This window comes from Budorcas taxicolor, chromosome 10, assembly GCF_023091745.1.
Source record: "Budorcas taxicolor isolate Tak-1 chromosome 10, Takin1.1, whole genome shotgun sequence".
Classification (NCBI taxonomy): Eukaryota; Metazoa; Chordata; class Mammalia; order Artiodactyla; family Bovidae; genus Budorcas; species Budorcas taxicolor.
In genome coordinates this window covers 67,488,067-67,509,871 of record NC_068919.1, presented here as the reverse complement: position 1 = coordinate 67,509,871, position 21,805 = coordinate 67,488,067, and positions in this window count along the sequence as shown.

Here is a 21,805-nt window from a genome sequence, read left to right as displayed (position 1 = left end):
CTGCAATGTGGGAGACCTGGGTTCCATCCCTGGGTTGGGTAGATCCCCTGGAGAAGGGAAGGGCTACCCACTCTAGTATTCTGGCCTCGAGAATTCCATGGACTATGTAGTCCATGGGGTCCCAAAGAGTCAGACACAACTAAGTGCCTTTCACTTTCAAGGTTGTGTATTGTCACCCTGCTTATTTAACTTATATGCAGAGGACATCATGTGAAATGCCGGGCTGGATGAAGCACAAGCTGGAATCAAGATTGCCAGGAGAAATATCAATAACCTCAGATACACAGATGAGACCACCCTTATGGCAGAAAGGGAAGAAGAACTAAAGAACATCTTGATGAAAATGAAAGAAGAGAGTGAAAAAATTAGTTTAAAACTCAACATTCAAAAAAACAAAGATTATGGCATCCGGTCCCATCACTTCATGGCAAATAGATGGGGAAACAATGGAAACCGTGACAAACTTTATTTTCTTGGGCTCCAAAATCACTGCAGATGATGACTGCAGCCATGAAATTAAAAGACACTTGTTCCTTGGAAGAAAAACTATGAGCAACCTAGACAGTATATTAAAAAACAGACATTACTTTGCTGACAAAGGTCCGTCTAGTCAAAGCTATGGTTTTTCTATGTATGGATATGAGAGTTGGACCATTTAAAAAGCTGAGTGCTGAAGAATTGATGCTTTTGACCTGTGGTACTGGAGAAAACTCTTGAGAGTCCCTTGGACTGCAAGGAGATCAAACCAGTCGATCCTAAAGGAAATCAGTCCTGAAGATTCATTGGAAGAACTGATGCTAAAGCTGAAACTCCAATACTTTGGCCACCTGATGCAAAGAACTGACTCATTGGGAAAGACCCTGATGCTGGGAAAGATTGAAGGCAGGAGGAGAAGGGGACAATAGAAGATGAGATGGCTTGAAGGCATCACCAACTCGATGGACATGAGTTTGAGCAAGCGCTGGGAGTTGGTGATGGACAGGGAAGCCAGGTGTGCTGCAGTCCATGAAGTTGCAAGAAGTTGGACACAACTAAGCAACCAAACTGAATTGGACTGAAAGTATGAAGTTGGTATATGTACGGGTTTGTCCCTTCCTCTTAAACTTTCTTATCTAGACCTCAGAAGAGCTAGTCAGCAAGGAGATTAGCTGTCTCACCCTTAAAGCAAAGCTCCTCCAACTTGGAAACAAGGAGTTTAAAGGTAGGTGAGAATCCATGTGCCTTGGCTTAATGATTATAGAGTCCCCACTTGCTACATACCTACGATGTTGTTATAACATTTGGCAAGTGCTGTAACCTTCCTGAACCATTCCCCCCACTCTGTGAAATGGAGATTATAATGCCTAACAGAATCGTTGAGTTTGCTTTTACGTTCATTATCTCATCAAATCCTCCCAATGACAGTGAAACAGGCCTTATTTAGCCCCATTTTATAGGTGAGGACACTGAGGTTCAGAGATGTCAAGTAATTCACTGAGGGCCATACAACTAATAAATGACAGCTGGGTTTAAGTCTGGATCTCTCTAATCCAAAATTTATATGCTCTCCATTGTACTTCCTACACCTTAGGGACACTGATAAGTAAAAGAGAAAGCAGATAATGGCAAACACTTTAGTATTTCTGATCTCTAAGAACATTACAGTTCACATTCCAGGAAGGGAGTGATTTTCAAACTTCTTAATTTATCTTTTTTAATCTGCAAAAGAGTCAGCAACTAGCCAAGAAAGGAGAAATTCCCCCCTGCAAGGTATCAGTTGTGGCCGATAATAAGTAATTCTTTCACCTCTGGAAGGATAATCAAGTTGGATGTCCAGACCTGAGAAGCAGCAAGATTTGGTTCTTTACTCTGCCTCTGAATAGAGTCGGAGCCTCTGGCTTCAGGGAAGGACAATCTCTAGCAAAGGTCATCGTGTCTGGGAGCAGGTGGTGCTCAGAATAATGAGGATGCTATGAACCAAGGGGGATTGTCTCCAAACTTACATCCTCATTCAGTAGAAGGTGAATCACCCTAATTCAGAAGGAAGAGACTTAGGAATGATGAGAAATCAAAGTTCATCATTTGGGGACCAGTTGATGAGCAGAGAGGCAGAGAAAATGGGTGGGGAATGGGAAGCAAATGGGGATTTAAAAAGGGCTTGTTGCCTTTAAACGAGCACTGAACATCACACTCAGGCTTCGATGCTGACCTTGTATTACGCACTTGCTTGGGCAGCATTTGACCCAACAGGTGGAAAATGCATTTCCTGTGCAGTAGCTGTGGCACGTGGGAATGCTTGTTTCTACAAATAATGTGCTCACACAGAAAAATTCTTGACAATCTAAAATGGAGTTCGACTTGATGATGGGCACACCTCGGGTAAAAGCGTGTCTCTTCTTTGCATTAGGGGCAGCCTCCTAGGTAGCATGACCCTCCGTCTAGCTAGGCTGGCGCTTCAGAACCTCAGCCTCTATTTCCCAGAACGCAGACGTAAGGGTGTGCCTGTAGAATAATGTCAGATTAAGAACAGTCTTTGAAATAAAGTGTTTACTTGCTTTGAATTAGGGCTATCAAAGTGCCATGTTTACATAAAATATAAGAAAAGTATTTTAATTTGATTTGCCTATAATGTAATAGTGTTATGGCTGATAGTAAGATGAGCACTTTAGTGACCTTTGATTAAAAAATAAATGATATTTTAGGATAAGCAACTTCCTTCTCCCTTACATATAATTTTCTTCTTTTAACCATGTATTTCTTGCTCAGTAAAAGTGACAGAGATACCAGATATCTGCTGTCTTAATAGAGGTAGGTATAGTTTGAGTGACTGATGAAATCAAGATAGCTTTCCAAGTTAAATAGTTTGAAATTCTAAAGCCTGATATTTACAGTGAAATATGAGGGTTCTCTTATTTTTATAAGCAAAAGAAATCCAAATATCCTTTTCTAATAAAGTTTTAAACATAGCAACCTCAACTCCAAGTGAATCAGCAAAGCATTTCTATGTTGAGGTTCTCAACACTTAAGGAATAATTTTCAGGAACAGCTCAATCTCTTGGAGGTTGAACCCTGAAAATAAGAACATCTCAAACATAACTGTTTGGGTATTGTGTATTATTGCCAGTTTTTTGTTTGTTTGTTTTTTCACCTTCAGATTTTCTTTCTATGAGCCTGTGTCCTTGTCCCAGGAAGCCCCCTGGACTGGTAACTCTCTAATCTGTCTGCATCCTGGTTTTATTAGGTGGAGGACACCAAATGATAATGTACGACTTTAAAAAAAAAAAAAGAAAAACATGGACAGGTTTGTTTTTTTAACTGTCAGCAATGTTTTGGCTATTTTGAGAATGTAGGACAGGGTTAAGGATTAGTACCAGCATTCTCTTTTCTGTGTATCAGAGCCGCTTAGCAGTAATTAATCAGGACATTAGGTTTTGTGCTTTTGGTTCAGGTCATTTGCCTATGAGCTGCTCGAGCCTTTAACAAAGGCATACTGCATATGTTTCTGGGTACCTTTTTGAGAGAAGATTTAAATTGGCCAGATGAATAATACTTTGTTACAAGTGTTTTGCCCTAGGCAAAAAGGTTTTCTTCATATTATCATAGCCTGAAGCTGCAATCCTCAAGCGTGATGTGACTGGTGTTATACTGTCACATGGCAATGATGTAAGAACAGGCCTCTCTGTGTCAGACAAATCTGGATTTAGGGGAATTATAGCAGATGTTGCAAAATGGCAACAGTTTAGCAAGTTCCTTTTATCCCACTGTTGGGAGGCAGGACTACTAAGTGTACCAGACAGAAAAGAATGTTTTCTTTGATCCTTCACACTCTAGGGTAGGGACTTCCCCAGTTAGAGAACATTCTTAATGATATAGTTATACAGTCACTGATGGATCAGAATACAGAATTAAGGGTTAGCCTTTTTTTTTTTTTTTAGTATTTGTTTTGATTGAGCTCAGTATTTGTGGTCATTTACATTACATTATAAGCTTTGGAAACCCTCTAAGGTTTTATTCTTGTTAAAGAAGCCTAATTCAGTGGACGAAACTGAAGAACAATAACAGAAACTAACCTGCATGCAAAATATTTTAACTTTGGCAACACTATCCACTCAAAGCTGCTATGTAAAGCGAAATTACATGAATTTGGAGAAGAGAAAAATAGGAAATACAGGAGTTATTTTAATTTCCATATTCTAATAAGTATTAGCAAGTATATTCAACCATGTTGAATAACAAGGTACACTGCATTGTCAGTGTTCATGCAAGTCTTAGTTTCTTAAAAGAAAAGCTGTTTTCAAAAGCTTTGGATTCCTCTGATCTGGATTCTTTCCCATTCCATTCTAATAAAATTAATTCATACACATGATCAAGGTGAGTAGGTAGATGACAGTGACGTGGGGACGAAAATAAACATAAAATCCATTATCTGATAGAAGTGATGCCAGGTTTGATTTATGGAACTGTGTTTAGCTGTGGTTTGTGTGCCTTTCTAAGACTGTCTCTGAGTCTCTAGAACCTTCTTTTGGAAATGTAGTATTAAATATCATTACAGTGTCCTGTCCATGGCACTTCCTAACATGCCTGCAGAAGTCAGCCTGTGTATGCAGGACAAGCAGACATAATTTCTCACTAGGTTAAGATTTCCAATGACTATTAAAACCCACATGCATAATGAGTTTGTCTTTTTATGCCAATGTTTATTGATAATTTCCATTGAAGCATTAGACAATGAAATGTGTGCTAACATTTAGACAATTTGTTTAAAAGGTTTCTATCTTTATGAAGAGTACTTTTAAAATTTTTAAAGCATTTTTATTTGCAAATTGTGATCATAGTTGGGAGCCTCTGAAATAATTAGTGTATCCTAATTTTTCAGACTGTTTTCAATTAAAACAAAGGAAAAAATGAAAATAAGGTGTATTTAAAGAACGTCTATATAGGTAGCTATATTTTGTATATATTTTTAAAGATGTCAAAGGTAAAGACAGTCACAAAAGCAAGCCAATAGAACACTGTCAATAATGCTGCATCACCCTTAATAAAATACTATCTGTAGTTGTATTTGATTATCTTTATACCTTTCACTTATTTTACCACCGTTTGACCTAGAGAAAGGATTTGTCTACGCAGCACAAAGAGAATGTTGAGGAAGCCACTGAGTCTGTCATTTGAATAATAGATATTATATAGAAATATACTATGATTACATATATTGCTGTCCCTTTAGTAAGATAAACTGTGTTCTCAAAATAAATGTGCCAGAAGTCAATGTAAAATGTACATTTAAAAAATGTCAAAAATCATATATTATTTAAATTTAAGACTCAGTGTCCTACTGAGATCTTTAAAATGGGAACTTCCTTAAAAGCAGCTTAGCTCCAACTTTGAATATGAGATTATACGATAAAATGCACACATTTATTGAGTATCATTCATCCAAACCCCTGACTGAATCCTTTCCTATGATTTAAATCAACCCCTCAGTCATCCAAAGCCAGATCAGCAACACATTTTATATTTGGTTACAAAGACAGCCACAATGATTAAGTATGGCACTACATTTATTGATGTTTCTGTAGACTTTCGAAGAGGGGGAAAATGAAAGTGGCTTTGTGAAACCTGCTGTGTTGAAACCAAAAAAAGGTCTTTGTCTTTGCTTCCCTTTTTCCCCTGATGTGTCTGTCCCAGATACCGCAAACTGCAAAAACTGCATATCTTTCTCAGAAATCCCAACACAACTCTCAAATATTCTGGCAGCAGTGATTCCCACACATACGTAGCTCAGCTCAATCTAAGAACAATGTGGAAGAGTTTGCAGCACGGTGGTAGCATCTGTTGTTTCACTGTTCAATAATTCACAGTTAGCCAAAGTAGGAAAGGCAAACAATCCTTTTTCATATTTGCATACTTGGAATTTGGCTTTTTGATTCATGATTGTTCCCATTAGCTTTGAAAATTCACGTTTCTGTCTAGTTGCATGTTTTGCTTGAGTGAGCTCAAATTATGCTCTTGACTCAAAAATTATTACAAGTGTAAATACTTTGGAGATATAAGTGCCTGCCACTGATTTGGGGGTGTTTGTTTTATTGATTTTCATCTGGCGAGTTTAAAATATAAGCAAACTTTTCATTGAGGGTTTGGGGCATTTGTTTGAACACTCCTGGAGTAATTGGAAATGCAACAATTGTTTAAAAAGTGGCATTGTCCATGAAAAGATTTAGTGAGGGATGAAGAAATTTCTTGAACCTAAAGACCTAATCTGGTGATCCAATTCTCCCCACTGTGTCCATTCCCGTGAAACTCCATTTACTTGCCCCTATCCATCACCAGCTCCCCGCATCCTACCTAGCCAATCCTCTAGGTTTCCCACATTGTCTCCTCTTTGTCTTTTCAGTCTAAACAGAAGAACAACAGATAGGGTTCTGAAGGGCAGGGAGCATCAGGAGCTGCAGGAGAATGGCTGAGATGAGGGTCAGAGTCCTGCCCCTACTGCCAACAGTTACTAGGGTTTGTGCTGCCCGGCTGAACAGTGTTCAAAGGCTTTGCTGGGCTTTGTTCCACTGTGTAGGGATTAGGCCTGGCGGTCTGAGAATTTGCCTTCTAATTAAAAAGGATAAAAGATAGAAGTAGCATTAGACTAAAACAGAGCAGTGATACTTCACAGGCTGATTTTTTTTTTTTTAAGTCACAAGACAACGCTAGAAGTTGTCAGGATATTTTATTTCTTTAGTATTCCACTCAAATTAAAAAAAAAAAGAAAGAAAGAAAGAAAACTTTGGAAACTCTTCCCAGCTGTTGTGCATGGTGCATGGAAGTCTAATTGCCTCTAAAATATCTGCTGTTTACAGTGAGACTGTTCTGGTGGGGGATTTGCAGTCAACACTGGAGGAGGAAGCCTGCCTCTAGAGCCACCTTCCTCTTTTTCAAATGCTGGCAAGAAATTAATTCTACCAAAAGTGAATCCTGCCTTTCACGCCACCCCAGTGTGCCCTGCTCTCAAGCCTTCCAGTGCCCACCCTACCTATTCTCTTTTCAAGGATCAATCATTCCTTTCATCTCCTTGCAGCTGTAGACACTATCTCAACCAGGTGTGAAATGCAATTAAGAAATAATTCTGACCTCACAGTCTTTTTTTTCTTAATAGCAATGCAATGGAGGGCGATTTTTAAACTTTCACATCAGTACGGTTGATGTTTTGTGACAGTAAATGTGATACTGTGTCTCCATGTTAAGAAAGAAGCTGTCCCCAGATCCGGGGGCCGACTAGAGCATCCACATAGATGATACACCCTCTTAAACGCACTTGCGGCCGTCCAGCGCGGCCCTTCTTGCTGTGTATAAAGAAGGCTATGCTGACAGAAGCTCAAGTGACACTTGTTGAATATAACCAGCGGCTGGGAGTGATTTGCCAAGTACTCCAGAGACTGGTTCTACCCTCTGTGTCACAGGAAGAAATTTGAGGTGAGAATGTCTGTTAGAAATGCTGATGAGATTATATAAGTTAGTTGAGGTGGCTTTTGGGGTTTTTTTTGGTTTTGTTTTTAAGAGGGAAAAGGGAGGAAAGAGTTTTGTGGAGGACTTCAGAGCTTGCAAAGCCACTGAGCTCAGTAGAGCTCCGATTGCATTGCAGACAAGTATAAAGGGATGCTCCCTCATTCCCACAGAGCTCATGCTACGTCATGGAGCCAAAAGACTGAATTTATTTTTCACTTTCCTTATTTTTTCAATTTGTCCAGAATAAAGAAATGAAGTTCCCTTAGTAAAGGGATGTTTTTAAAGAATGAGATTATAATGAGACTAACCTCTATATTTCAGAGACACATAAATATGCTTATGTTCACTTTCTGGAAAAATCCATATGATTATTATTTTTGTTTTTTGCTTACTTTTATTGAATTGAGCACGTTACCAATGGACTACATTAGGCATACATGGAACCAAAAAGGCCAGGGGAAGGACACAGAATCATCTCCCCATCTAGCATACAATTTGGAGGGCTAAGTCTATGAATACTGTCAGTATTCTAATTTCCTAAAGTTTAGCCTTTTTTCTTTTAACATCTGAATGGAATGAATATGTCAGTGGCTATACTTTAAAAAAAACAAATGCATTATGCATGTTTACCAAATGTTTAAGAAACAATGTTTGCAAAATAATCCATATTGATTCTGATGGTCAGCTTTGTGTCCCAGAATGAAAAGATTCTCCCCAGTCCTGAGTTCAGGGACAGCCATGGTAATTTATGTTAAATTTCAGTCCCTTCTTTTATTTTTGTCTTTTTGAGATGACCATTCCCCCTGCTGATTTTCCAAATGTAGCAAAGCTCGGTCTGCTAGTTCCACTCTAAAGAAAACAAAGATAATCATCTGATTTAGACATTGAGGAAAATCAGTATGAATGACAGCAGTAGTAGCTTAGAGTGAGTCAACATTTCTCTTTCCAGTCCCAGCTTCTCTTTAGCATTTAAAATATGTCAGCCAGTAGTTCAAAGCCAGTTTTAAGAATGTAATTCATAATATTTTGGCTTCTATTTTTTACCAGCTTCTGAGTAATATATTGTACAGAAAGAGGTCTTTGTTGTGTTTATAATACATGTATAACCTGGTGGGAAGTGGAATAAAAAATGTATATTATTTGCATAACTTGAACCAAAGAACCTAGTGCATTACTGGGTTTGAATGTCTTAAATTTAAGTGAGCTGGCTTAAGAGTAATATTACTCTATTATTGTTCTGTAATTCATATAATGAAATCACACCGCTAAAAAAAATTTAAGGTTTTAACAATGATACGTGAGACCTGATTTTTGAGCTCCTTTTTAATGAAAACAGTAATTTGTAAACTGGCACATGTGTGCCCCTTTTTGTTTGCTATAGCATTTGTATCCTTTCACCTGCTCTCCTCTCCGTGCATGGAAGAGAAGCCCGTTTGGCTTAATGGTACAGTCACAAAGGACTAACACTCCTGGAATATCGAGCTTATGTCTGCTTCCCAGACACAACCAGTGGAATGTCTGGACCCCGTGCAGCTTTCTCCAAACTGATGGCCACCCCACAGCAACCTGCGTTTCCTTCAAGCCTACCATGTGAGCCATTGCAGTAAGTTGGGCTGGACTGAAGTCCAATGCTCCCATACTTTGCACCACATGCAGAAAGTGAGAACAGACTTCACCTGACATGGGTGGTGCTAGTCATCTTCGATTCTCATGGGTGAGGGGTTTTTCTTTGAGAGGAAACATAGACCCACAGCAGTGTAACCACCCCCACCCCAGATATGTGCCTTTGCTTTTAAAATAGCTGAAGTTGCTTAATATTTGCATGTAGGGAACAGAATCTTAAATGCTTCTAATGGTACTGTCGCAAAAGTTCATGTTGTTTGCCTTTACAGCCAAAGAGAGATTATTTTTATCTGTCTATATTTGAAATAAGGGATATAGTATAAAAGCAGATGTTGGAATGCTTCCTTCTTGCTATGCCAAGTAAGATTACTATATAAAAATGACTTTACTCCAAAATTACTAAAATATTTATTGAAAGGACCTAAGAATGACTAAATTAGTAAACTAATAGAATGAAAAATAAAGGAAGTGATTAAATGTACAGAACCAAAGAGGAATTGTTTACAATAAGATGTTACACATTTGGGAAATTTACTCATCTCTATTATCAGATAAATTCAAATGTCAAATACAAATGACATGGTCTTTTATAAACTTGATTTAAAATTTATTTTTAATTTTAAAATGTTCATATGGGGCAGGAAAGTTTTTCACTTATCCTATAGCTAATGGAGTGGGTCTTCTCCCTGAAAGTACAATGCTACAGGTATAATTATAATCATAGTTAACTCTATTATCTAAGTGACTATGTTAAGAATGGAATAATTATTTTTTATCTTAAGTTTAAGCAAAATCTGAAGCAGATCAGCGCAGTTGGGATCATCCTTTCAGAATGTTAAAACTGTCACACATGTTCTACAAATGGCATCCTAAAGATCCTTCCAGTTGACTTTCTGCATTTTTGTCTCTGGAAGGAGAGGGGTGGGTGAGGGAAGAGTTTAGAGAGCAGGTATTGGCTTGAGAAATAGACTTGGACGAGTTGCAAGCTCTGAAAACAGATTTCTTTATCTGCAAGCCAGGTTGGAGCGCATCCCCAGACTGCTATTCTGAGCCACCTCGTCCAGTCGAGAAGACTGCCATCTCTAGGATGGCATATGAGCTGGATGCTTTTTCACGTCCATGCCTCTGGATTTTTTTCAGGCTTAGGTCTCTCCTAAGCAGGAAAAGTCCACTTTTGCCAATCTGTATTTTGGATATAGGGACTACCTTTACCTGTGTAGGCTGAGATCATATAAGTCCTTTCATAGCAATTTGGATTGGAACCAAGGTCATAAGGTAAATAGCCAATTCTTTGTCCTGTCAGCCAAGCCCTTGATAAAGGGTGCTCTTTGATGTTGAGAATGATAGTTGGCTTTTTCAGAACTTATATCCAAAGCAGTAATACATAATGCATTTGCTTCCATCGCACAGCTGCTGATACATCGTTGAAGGTCAATTTAAAGATTACTTAATGACAAGAGCTACTTAAAATCAATCAGATGCTTCAGAAAGCAAAAATGATCCTCCACTAACAAAAAATAAAAACTGCAAGCAAATATACCTACAGTTTTCAACTTCTTCCCAATAATTCATTATATTTCTTCCTTTAATAAATGCCAGCAACTGGCTGATTGAATCCCTCACTAATGGCACCTCTTACTCCATGGCTTCATTGTGGTTAAATTATTTACAGTATATAATGCCCCTTCTATGAGGTGTAAAGACTTCTGTGATGCATAGAACGGTCTTATCTCATATATTAGTAATAAATGGCTTCCACCTGGTGCCTAATTGCAACAAAAAGCTGTTCACTTTTTCATATCTTTTGGTTCTGAAAATTGTGTCTCTTTTCTGCTCACTGGAGCAATATAGATGCTTCACCAGGGCAAATGCTATGTATGGTGCCCTTAACTTCTGCAGTTTTTCCTTGATAAGATCATTTCTTCATCTGGACATCCTAGTAACCTATTCTTTTTTGTTTCTCCTATGACATCTGGTTTTGCTGAGCCTCATCCTGACTAGATTTCAGAAGATGTTAGAAAGAAAGCTAACACTAAAATGGGAAAGAAGTAACAAAGCAACAGAGATCAAAGTCAGAGGGGAAAAAAGTAGTTTCCTCTTTAAAAAAGAAGGCAGTCACATTATTTACTTTTCTTCCAATTTTTGCCTTATTTTTAAAATGCTGTGAAAATGAATTAGGTCTGGTTGGCCTCTATAACCCCAACGTGTTTCTGATCCACTCTGTTCATAGACAGATAGTAACAGAACTAATAAAAACCATAACTACCCTTAATGCTTGCTGTGTGCCAGCTCTGTTAATTTTCACATTATCCCCATCTTACTAAGCAGAAAAACTGAGGCATGGAGATGTTAAGTACCTTGCTCAAGGTCACACAGCTGAAGCTGGAGCAACTATGACTCGATCCTAGTGGTTGGCTTGAAAGCCTGTCATTTTAGACACTATGCTAGGGGCAACCAAACACCATCCTATGGTCCCTGGATGGCACATCCTCTGTTTATTAAATATGAATGTTTACAAGCATAGACTGTAGAGCTTGACTGCCTGTGTTTAAGTCTTCTACTAGTTGTATTATGTGGGACAACTTATTTAACCTTGCTGTGACCATTTCCTCACCTGAGAAATGAGAATAGTAATAGTCACTTTCTCAAAGTGGTATTGGTAGGATTAGATGAGCTGGTCTGTAAAAACTCAGAACAGCACGTACTTTGACATGGGCAACGCTTAACAAGCATCTTGTTTTCTTTTGTTGGTGTTAAGTATCCCAGTGTTGATTTTCTTAAGCTTTATTCATGCACTTTTCTGTGGCATTCATACCCCACATAGTTTACTCTGCCAGTATATGTCAGGATATGTGCATGTTGTCACCACATAGCCCAGCGAGCAAATAACTCTTCTACGAGCCGTCTGAAGAAGAATGCCAGGGTCTCCTTTTCTTTATTAAAGCTCTTAACCAAAATTATATATATATATATATATATATATATATATACACATACAAAATACACTATACATATATATTAATAAATACATTTCCTAGGGAGGAAGAAAATATTTGGGTTTAAGAAAGCATTAATTATAATTTAGTGTACTTTTAAAATCAAAATGCAAAACTCAAATGTTTTTTAAAATTCGCTCAGAAATTTTTTGAAAATATGGAAGTATGTTATTGACATCATTAAACACAAATCAAACTCTCACGACTTCTAAAGTGGAACATTCAATAACTTGTTAACATGCTTAGCACTAGAGTACACAGCCAGTTGCTGTACCTGTGTATATTCTCTGGACTTCAGTATGCGTTTCTAACTGTGATGTTAATGGCTCCTTTGAAGAGGTTAAAAGCATATTGAGAGCAGCAATCGATGCAACTGTATTTATATGTCATAATTTTCTCAAATGTGAGGATACACCTTAATCAGAAATGCATTCACCAGTTTACAATATAAAGGACACTTGTCATACTAATAAATACTGCTTATTGTCTTTGTACCCTGACAGTGACTTTTTTTTAGCATAACACGCATCAAGATGATCTTAATATTCCAATACTAAATAACCATGTAGTCATAAAAGCCTTTTAGAAATTTGAGCAAAATTTTCAGAAATCCTTATCCTAAATTTAATTTAAATTGCCTGCAATTTTATTTCAATGTTTTTTTGGCCACATTGAAGTCATGACTGGTTTCCCTGGGAAGTCAACAGAAGTTTGGCAGGTGCATACGCTCTGCAGGGCAGAAAGCAAGAGGAGAGGTAAGCTCAGAAGGTAACTGTACAATTCTGGACACCTTTCTGCAGCTTTAATCACTCAAACCCAAAATAGTACTCATGGAAAAATGGAATTTGGGAGAATTTTGAATCTGGAGTTGGCTGATTTAGTAGCTTTCTTCTAACTAAAATCTAGACGCACACAGAGAGAACTTAAAATGAAGAAGTAAAGAGGGACCCACACACTAAGCAGACCTCACCTGAGAGTGGGGGCATGCCCACCACCACCACCATGACCCACTGACACCAGATTTCTATGAGGGGGTCCACGGGCCTTTCCACAACAAAGGCCAAACCAAAGAAGGGCATCCCTCCTCTCTACTGTTCTGCCCATGAAGAACAATCTGATGTGTAGACTGAGGAAAAACTGAAGCACAAGGTGGATTTTCTTTTCTTTGCATTTTTCTGCTTTGATTTTACTGTTCATGTCCTTTATCAAAATACCTTTCTCCAATTTCCTCAGCCCAGGAGTTTGAATGTTTGCATGAAGTAGATACATATCACTACATATGAACCATGAAATGTATTTGAAAATAAATGTTTTAATTAAAATTGACATTTCTGAGCCTACTGCTGAGGGCAGCTGCTTTTTCTCTAAAATTACTTTGTCCATCTCCCTAGGAGTCCAATATAAGAGGAGTTTCCATTCCACTTTAATACTAATTTAATATCAAAAGAACAGCATTACTGTGTATACACAAATTTTCTTCTTTGGGTTGTTAAACCAGTTCTAAAAGACTACAAACAGGTTTTGCACTCTCAAAGCATTTGCCTATTTTCCCCAAATGTATGCGTTTAACAAAATGGCTGTCCAAGATGAGTGGACTAGAAGCTCTCTCATTCAAGGTTTATAAATGCAGGGGGTCAAGGAGTAGACATCTGTGCCTGCATTTACCCCTGTCTCCTCAGCCTTGCTGGAGCTGGCACTGCTGGGGAGGTGAACATCATCAACATAGCACCAGATGTTTGGAAAGCAACCATAGCTCCCAGGCTGAACAGAGCCCTTACTCTGCAGAAGGCATCATTCATTCACTCAACAAATACAACAATATTCCAGTTCCCACTAACTTACATTCTAGGGGGAGAAGGCAAACAACAAAATTATGTAGCATGTTAGCATTCAGGAGTTGTGATGGGGAAAAACGAAACATAGAAGGGAAAAACAGCTCGGGGAGTGAGGGTGTTTGCTGTTCAAAAAGAGTGATGACAGCTGAATGAAGAGTCAAGGAGGTAAGGGAGCAAGATGTGCTGAGATTCTCGAGAAGAATGTTCTGGGCAGAAGGAAAGCGAATGTCCCAAGGCAAGAATGTGCCTCATGAGTTTGAGAAGGCAGCGAGGAGTCCAGTTGGCTGAGGCAAGGAGAGCAGAGCAAGAAAAGGTCAGGGACGTAAGGCATGCTGAGAACTTTGGCTTTACTCTGAGCCATTGTTGGGTTTTCTTTTAGTGGGCTGACATGACTTGACCTATTTTTTGAAAGGATGACACTGGGCACTGTGTTAACAGATCATGCCCTTTCTAAACACATATATCATTAAGTCTCACAGAACCCTCTGAAAAGGGTGTTAGTGTCATTATCTCCATTTTATAAATGAGTTAACTAGAGCACAAAGTCGCATGACTTGCCCACAATTATACCTAGAAAGTAGGAGAGAGGGATTTTCAAACCCAAGCTGCCTGGCTACAAACCCTGGCTTCTGACTGCTATGCTCTCCTGCCTTTTGGCAAATAGAACTGAAAGGAAGACATCCTGCCACATAGGGGCTTGCTTTTAATTGGGCAGCCAGACAAATGCATATAGAGATATAACAGTATTTCAGTGAGTATATTAAACATACCATCAACTCCCATACTTCAATAACCACCTAAAAACCAAAGACGTACATCTTTCTCTAACCTAGATTCCTCACCAAGTCTCCTGAATACAACGCTCTATTTCACTTCAGAGATTTCGGCACCCTTGATTAATAGCCTATCCTGGGCTGGGATCAACACTAAGCAGCTGTATTATCTTTTCCCATAAGGAATTTATATCACAGATCACAGAGAAGTGACACGTAAGTATTGTTCAGTTTAATGTGTTTCTGAAATATCTCTACCTGGAGGTTTCATAGATACTTCACAGCAACAGGAATCTTCCCAAATCAAAATATCTTCCTGCCCTGATCCCTCTCTTGTATTTTGTACATTTGATGATGATACTCCCTCATGTACAGTTTTTGGATTCATCCTTGAAATCCCCCTGTTCTCTTATTCCCTGCCTCCTTCCGGTCAGGCTCCTGTGAACTCCGCCTCCTAAGGATCTTCAGGATGACCTTCCTCATCCTCATCCCCTCTCTTACCTTCCCCTCTTGCCGAACACCACCTGCTTTAAGCAGAGCAGAGAACGACAACGTTTTCTATTATACAGGGTCACATATAATCTCTGTCAAATATTATTCTTTCTTTTATTTGTTTGTTTTACAACCCTTTAAAAATGTAAAAAACCATTCTTGGCTCCCAGACTGGATTTGGCCACAAGGTAACAGCAACAGACCCCAACAAGTCTGCCTACTTCCAGAGCTTTCTTTCAGGCTGTCCTCACACACTGACATTCCCCACACCCCTGCCAGGCTCTCCGATGCCCATCTTTCTGTATTAGATGTTTTAAAACCCCAAGGCTTTGTTTCTTTCCTTTTCATTTAAATCATTATAAAAGAAGCCCATATCACTCTCCTCCGTGAAAATCTTCAATATGCCCCTATTATGTGCAGAATAAAATACAGACTCTTTCTATACAAACATGCCTTCCGGTTCTCCCTCCCATTTCTCCATCGTCCACACACCATGAAGGTATCACAAAGAACTCACCATTCTGCAAATACTTTACAGTTCCCTCAAGCCTTCCTGTCTTTGAACATGTTGTTGCTTCTGCCTGGAATGCCCTTCCTTTCTTTCTTTCTTGCTTTTTCTTCTTTTTTTTTTAAAAAAAATTCTCAATTGATTCACCCCTTATGGTACCTTGATTCACATTTACCTTTCAAGGTCCAACTGAAATGTCCTCTCACCCATGAAGTATTCCAGATCCCTCCTCTACCGCTGTCTGGTCCAGCTGGAAGCAAATGCTCCCACAGGGATTTGCATTCCCTGTCCCTGGCCTAGTGGTTTTCAACTGAAGTGGGTTCAAATTCAGTTCTTTCACTGACCAGCTACGGGATGATAGGCTAAGCTCTTCTTTGGTTCCCTCTCGGGGAAATAGAGATTGCGGGATGATTAAACCAGTGAATATGTGTTATATCCTTAAGAGTGTCTGGCATATCTTCAAGACTCAAAGGCTAGCTATGATTATTATCTCAGCTAAAGCACCGAGTATGAGGTCTGATAAATATTTGATTAAGAATCTGTCCCCTACTAGATTAAGTTGCTTGAGGGCAGAAATCAGGTTTTCTTCATCTTTGCTTGAGGCCTAGGACACAGTTTATGTTGAATAAATGTTTGCTAAATGAGTGAATGACCCGAAGTAACGGATTTTGAAACCAGGTGTGGTTCTTCACAAATCTCCCTGGGAAAACAGAAAGCACTTTCTGCCTCCCCTGGGGTTGCTGGTTAGCAGTAGAGAGGAGGGATGCCCTTCCTTGGGAGCAGGAAGGCCAAAGACCGCAACGATGGAGACTGGGTTCTCTAATAGGCAGCCTGAGTTTATGCCCTTGTTCCATCAATTATTAGATTTCTAGCCTCGGGCATATTACTTAACCTCTCTGTGCCTCATTTCCCACCTGTGTAAGCAAGAATAATAATAGCGTAGACTTTACAGGGTTTTTGAGAATGAAATGACTTATGCAATTAAAGCATTTAGTGTCTATGTAGAGAGTACACAATCAGTAATATCAACCATCACTATGATGATCAGTATCATTCTGTCTGCTATGTCAGGACAGATCCATGCTTCTAACTCTAGATTCAATCCCACTGAGTTCGGTCATCACATATTTTATTTTCTAAGGTCATCACATCTTATCCCAGGCATGGATGAAATATGCATATTCTTCATACGGATATTAGGTATGCCAATATTTTCCTGGCATGCGTGAGAAAGAGATACATCCAGATATCATAGGCTTCCAGGAATAGAGGCTTCTGATTAAACTGACCTAAACAGTGAGGAAATTACCATCAGGACTGCAAGGAGATCCAACCAGTCCATTCTGAAGGAGATCAGCCCTGGGATTTCTTTGGAAGGAATGATGCTAAAGCTGAAACTCCAGTACTTTGGCCACCTCCTGCGAAGAGTTGACTCATTGGAAAAGACTCTGATGCTGGGAGGGATTGGGGGCAGGAGGAGAAAGGATGACAGAGGATGAGATGGCTGGATGGCATCACTGACTCGATGGACGTGAGTCTGAGTGAACTCTGGGAGTTGGTGATGGACAGGGAGGCCTGGCGTGCTGCGATTCTTGGGGTCGCAAAGAGTCGGACACGACTGAGTGACTGAACTGACTGACTGACTGACGGTAAAGAAGGTCAGAGGTAGGTGGTGCTGCAGCTGATTAAATCATTAAGGACCTAGATTTTTCATCCTTCTGCTCTGCTGACTTCACTGTGGCTGCTGGATGTTAGGCCAGAACTTTCATCCTTACGAGATGGCTACAGTAACTAGAGTCTGGGAGTCATGTTCAGATATAAAGTCAGTGGACAGATAGAGGAGTGTCTCTTCTCATGTGCTATTTTGAGAAGAAAAATACCTTTTGCAGAGACCCCCAAGAAGACTTCCCTGCACACTCTTTTTTTAAAATTTTATTTATTTTTGGCTGTGTTGGGTCTTCGTTGCTGCTCAGGCTTTTTCTCTGGTTGCAAAGATTGGGGGCTACTCTCGGTCACGGGGCCTGGGCTTCTCATTGAAGTGGCTTCTCTCATTGAGGAGCTCCAGTTCGAGGGCGCACAGGCTCAGTAGTTGTGGCTCCCAGGCTCTAGAGAACAGGCTTAATAGTTGCTCTGTAGCATGTGGGCTCCTCCCACATCAGGGATTGAACTTTTGTCTCCTGCACTGGTAGTTGGATTGTTTACCACGAAGCCACTGGGGAAGGCCCCCTTCACAATCTTAATGGTCAGATTTGGCCCACCTCTGAACTAAGGACTGCCCATGCATTCACCACGACTGAATTATATAAATCAAGATTTACCCTAAAATTAAGAATAGGATATTTTCCGGAACAGAACCAGGTGTTCTGTGAGCAAAGAATAAAGGCAGAGTGGCTGTCGGGTAGTCAAAGAGCAGGGTTTGCTACAGACAACTTTTGGTATTTTTGTATTTTGGTGCTGCTTGTCACAGTGGTTTATTTTGGAAGGAGTAGGGCCTCCCTGGTGGCTCAGATGTTAATGAATCTGCCTGCAATGTGGGAAGACAAAGACCTGGGTTTGATCCCTGGGTTGAGAAGATCCCCTGTAGAAGGTAATGGCTACCCACTCTAGTATCCTTGCCTGCAGAATCTCATGGACAGAAGAACCTGGTGGGCTACAGTCCATGGGGTCACAAAGAGTCGGACATGACTGAGCAACTAATACTTTCACATTTTACTTTCAGAGCAGAAAACAGTCTCATTTGGACTAAAGTTTCTTGGTAGGGTCATGAACACCCTGTTTTCTGTTATATATATATATATATATATATAAACACATCTGGGATTCTAGTTTTAAAATTCTGGGTAGCACAGACAATGAAATTTAACTCTCCAGTGTAACTGGTATACAACAGAAAAGGGGCTTTTTCTAAGAACCTGGGGAGAGCTTTTATTTTAAAAAGCCATCTTCAGGTCCATGAAAACTGAACAATCAGTCTTATGCAGGGATTCAACCCTGCACATTCATTGGAAGGACTGATGCTGAAGCTGAAGCTCCAATACTCTGGCCACGTGATGCAAAGAGCTGACTCACTGGAAAAGACCTGATGCTGGGAAACTGAAGGCAAAAGGAGAAAGGGACGGCAGACGATGAGATGGTTAGATAGCACCACTGACTCAATGGATATGAATTTGAGCAAACTCTGGGAGATAGTGAAGGACAGATAAGCCTGGCTTGCTACAGTCCATGGGGTCACAAAGAGTTAGACATGACTTATTGACTCTACAACAACAGTCTTCAAGTAAGTGAAAACTGAAGAGTCAGTCATGCAGGGATTCATATCTGTGCGGCTTTCATCCTACCTTGAAGAAACAAAATAGAGGATCCTAAAAAGAGGCATGCTCTGACCGTCTACCAGGCTCAACATTCACCTTAATTATATGTTCTAACCCTACTTCATCTAAAGCTCGATACAAGCCTTCAGTTAAGCATCAGATTTCTGAAAGGGCACCAACCTTGGCTACATCATTTAGAGAACTGGAATTTACAACTGGAATCAATGAGGGCATTGCTTTTTACATTTCAGAAGCACATTTGCTCAATGTTGTCATTTTGTAAGCTTTGGCTAGAACCAGGAAGCAAGGAAAATGCATAGTGAATTCATTATTGATAATGAAATTTTGTATTGGTATCTTTTGGCCAACTCAAGTTTTATATTTATATAGGTCCAGAAAAAAGTTCCTAGACACTAAAAGTACTCTAGGTATGGGACTTCCCTGGTGCTTCAGTGGTTAGGACGCTGCGCTTCCACAGCAGGGGGCAAAGGTTCAATCCCTAGTCGGGGCACTAAAATCCTGCATGCCTCGCTGTACAGCAAAACAAAAATAAGCCAACAAAACAGAACCACTGTAGGTAAATTTAAAGAAGCGTTTCTATTCTCAAATGTTGTCTCTACTTTGAAGGCAGAGAATCCTTAGAATTTTGAAGTGAAAGTCTTTATGATCATTTACTGAATTTCTGGCATTTTAAAGATGAGGAAATGAATTCTCAAAGCAAGTGCTATATGGGCCCAAGTTCCCAGAGCCTGGGAGCAGCAGCATTGGAATTAAGAGCTCCATCCTGTGACAGATTACAGGTGGCCACAAAGTTTTTGCTACTCCTGCCCTCAAAAGGAAAAGTCTAATTCTCTTCCTCTTGAATCTGGCTGAACTTACTGACCAGCTTGATTGACAGGATGTGACTCAAGTGAAGTCCTGGGGCTTAGGAAGCTGAGTCAGAAGACTTGGAACTTCTGCACAGCCCCTCTTGGAATGCACACTCTTGGGGAGCCAGCACTAAGAAATCTGAGTCCCCTGAGACTGCCATGTCACGAAAAACTCCAAGCCAGCCAGTGGACAGACACCATAAAGAGAAGGAAGCCTGCCCACCCCTTGGTCATTCTAGACACCCTCCAGTCCAGATCCCCAATGGAGGAGTGAAGAAGCCTTCAGATGACGCTAGTCCCAGTCACCATTTGACTGTAAGCACATAGGAGCCCCCAAGCTATTAATAAGACCATCCAGTTAAGCCCACATTAAGATCTACACAACAGTGAGAGGTAATGATAAAATCTGTTTTAACCACTAAACTTTGGGACAGTTTGTTATGCACCAATATATAACTAGAGAATCCTCTGACTTGATACCTGTACCCACATCATTAGTAAAAATACACAAGACAGGAAATTAAAATTCTAGGTGGAACGAAGTTTCCTCAGGCCATTGGGGAGTTACATCCTGGCTCTGCTCACATGTTCTGTGAAGCACAGTGTCATCTGAAGTCCAGTTAGAGTAAAATCCTTAAAATGCATCACATGACAAAACCAGTCTTTATTATTCATGTGACAATGTAGCTGAGGAATTGAGGTATATTCAGGGAATTGGGGCAAGACACTTCTGGACTCTACAGTATTCACACCAATGTTCATAAATGACTGAATGCAACTAGAAAGAAAAAGATCTTCCACAATATTTTTAAAGACCCTTTCGAGGATTATTAAGATTCAGATACATTCTTCAATATTAAACTATGGCATAGCTGATATCATTTGAAACCATTATTGGTCAATGTTTGGTTTCACACCACAAAATTCTCTTGGGAAAAAACTAGTTTATTACCACTAAGGAATTTTTAGTTTCTACTGCTGAAAATTATAACATTGATTCAATGACAGCAGACTTCCATGGGAAGTTGTCCACAAATATCTCAAAGATTTATAGTTTACAGGGGGTACCAATATTGTCCCCTAAGGATCTATTGTATCATTTCACTTATACCTTTAAAGAATTTTGAAAACGTTATGGTAAATGAAACAGTGGTCATGTATGGATGTGAGAGTTGGGCTGTGAAGAAAGCTGAGTGCCAAAGAATTGATGCCTTTTGAACTGTGGTGCTGGAGAAGACTCTTGAGAGTCCCTTGGACTGCAAGGAGATCCAACCAGTCCGTTCTAAAGGAGATCAGTCCTGGGTGTTCATTGGAAGGACTGAGGCTGAAGCTGAAACTCCAATACTTTGGCCACCTCATGTGAAGAGTTGACTCATTGGAAAAGACCCTGATGCTGGGAGGGATTAGGGGCAGGAGGAAAAGGGGACGACAGAAGATGAGATGGCTGGATGGCATCACCGACTCGATGGACGTGAGTTTTGGTGAACTCCAGGAGTTGGTGATGGACAGGGAGGCCTGGCGTGCTGTGATTCATGGGGTCGCAAAGAGTCAGACAGGACTGAGTGACTGAACTGAAATGAAATGAAGCAAGTCAGACATGAAAGAACAAATTGTATGATTCCACTTATATGAGAGGCCTAGACTAGTTGAATTTATAGAGACAGAAAGTAGGATGATAGTTACCAGGAGCTGGGGGAAGGGGAGAATGGGAAGTTATTATTTAGTGGTCAGAGTTTTGTTTTGTTTTTGTTCAGTCACTAAGTTGTGTCTGGCTCTTTGTGACCCCATGGACTGCAGCATGTCAGGCTTCCCTGTCTTTCACTATATCCCAGAGTTGGCCAGTTGCAGTAATATTGTGAATGTATCAGTACTAAATACCATCAAATTGTCCACCTAAAGATAGCTAAATTGATAAATTTCGTTAT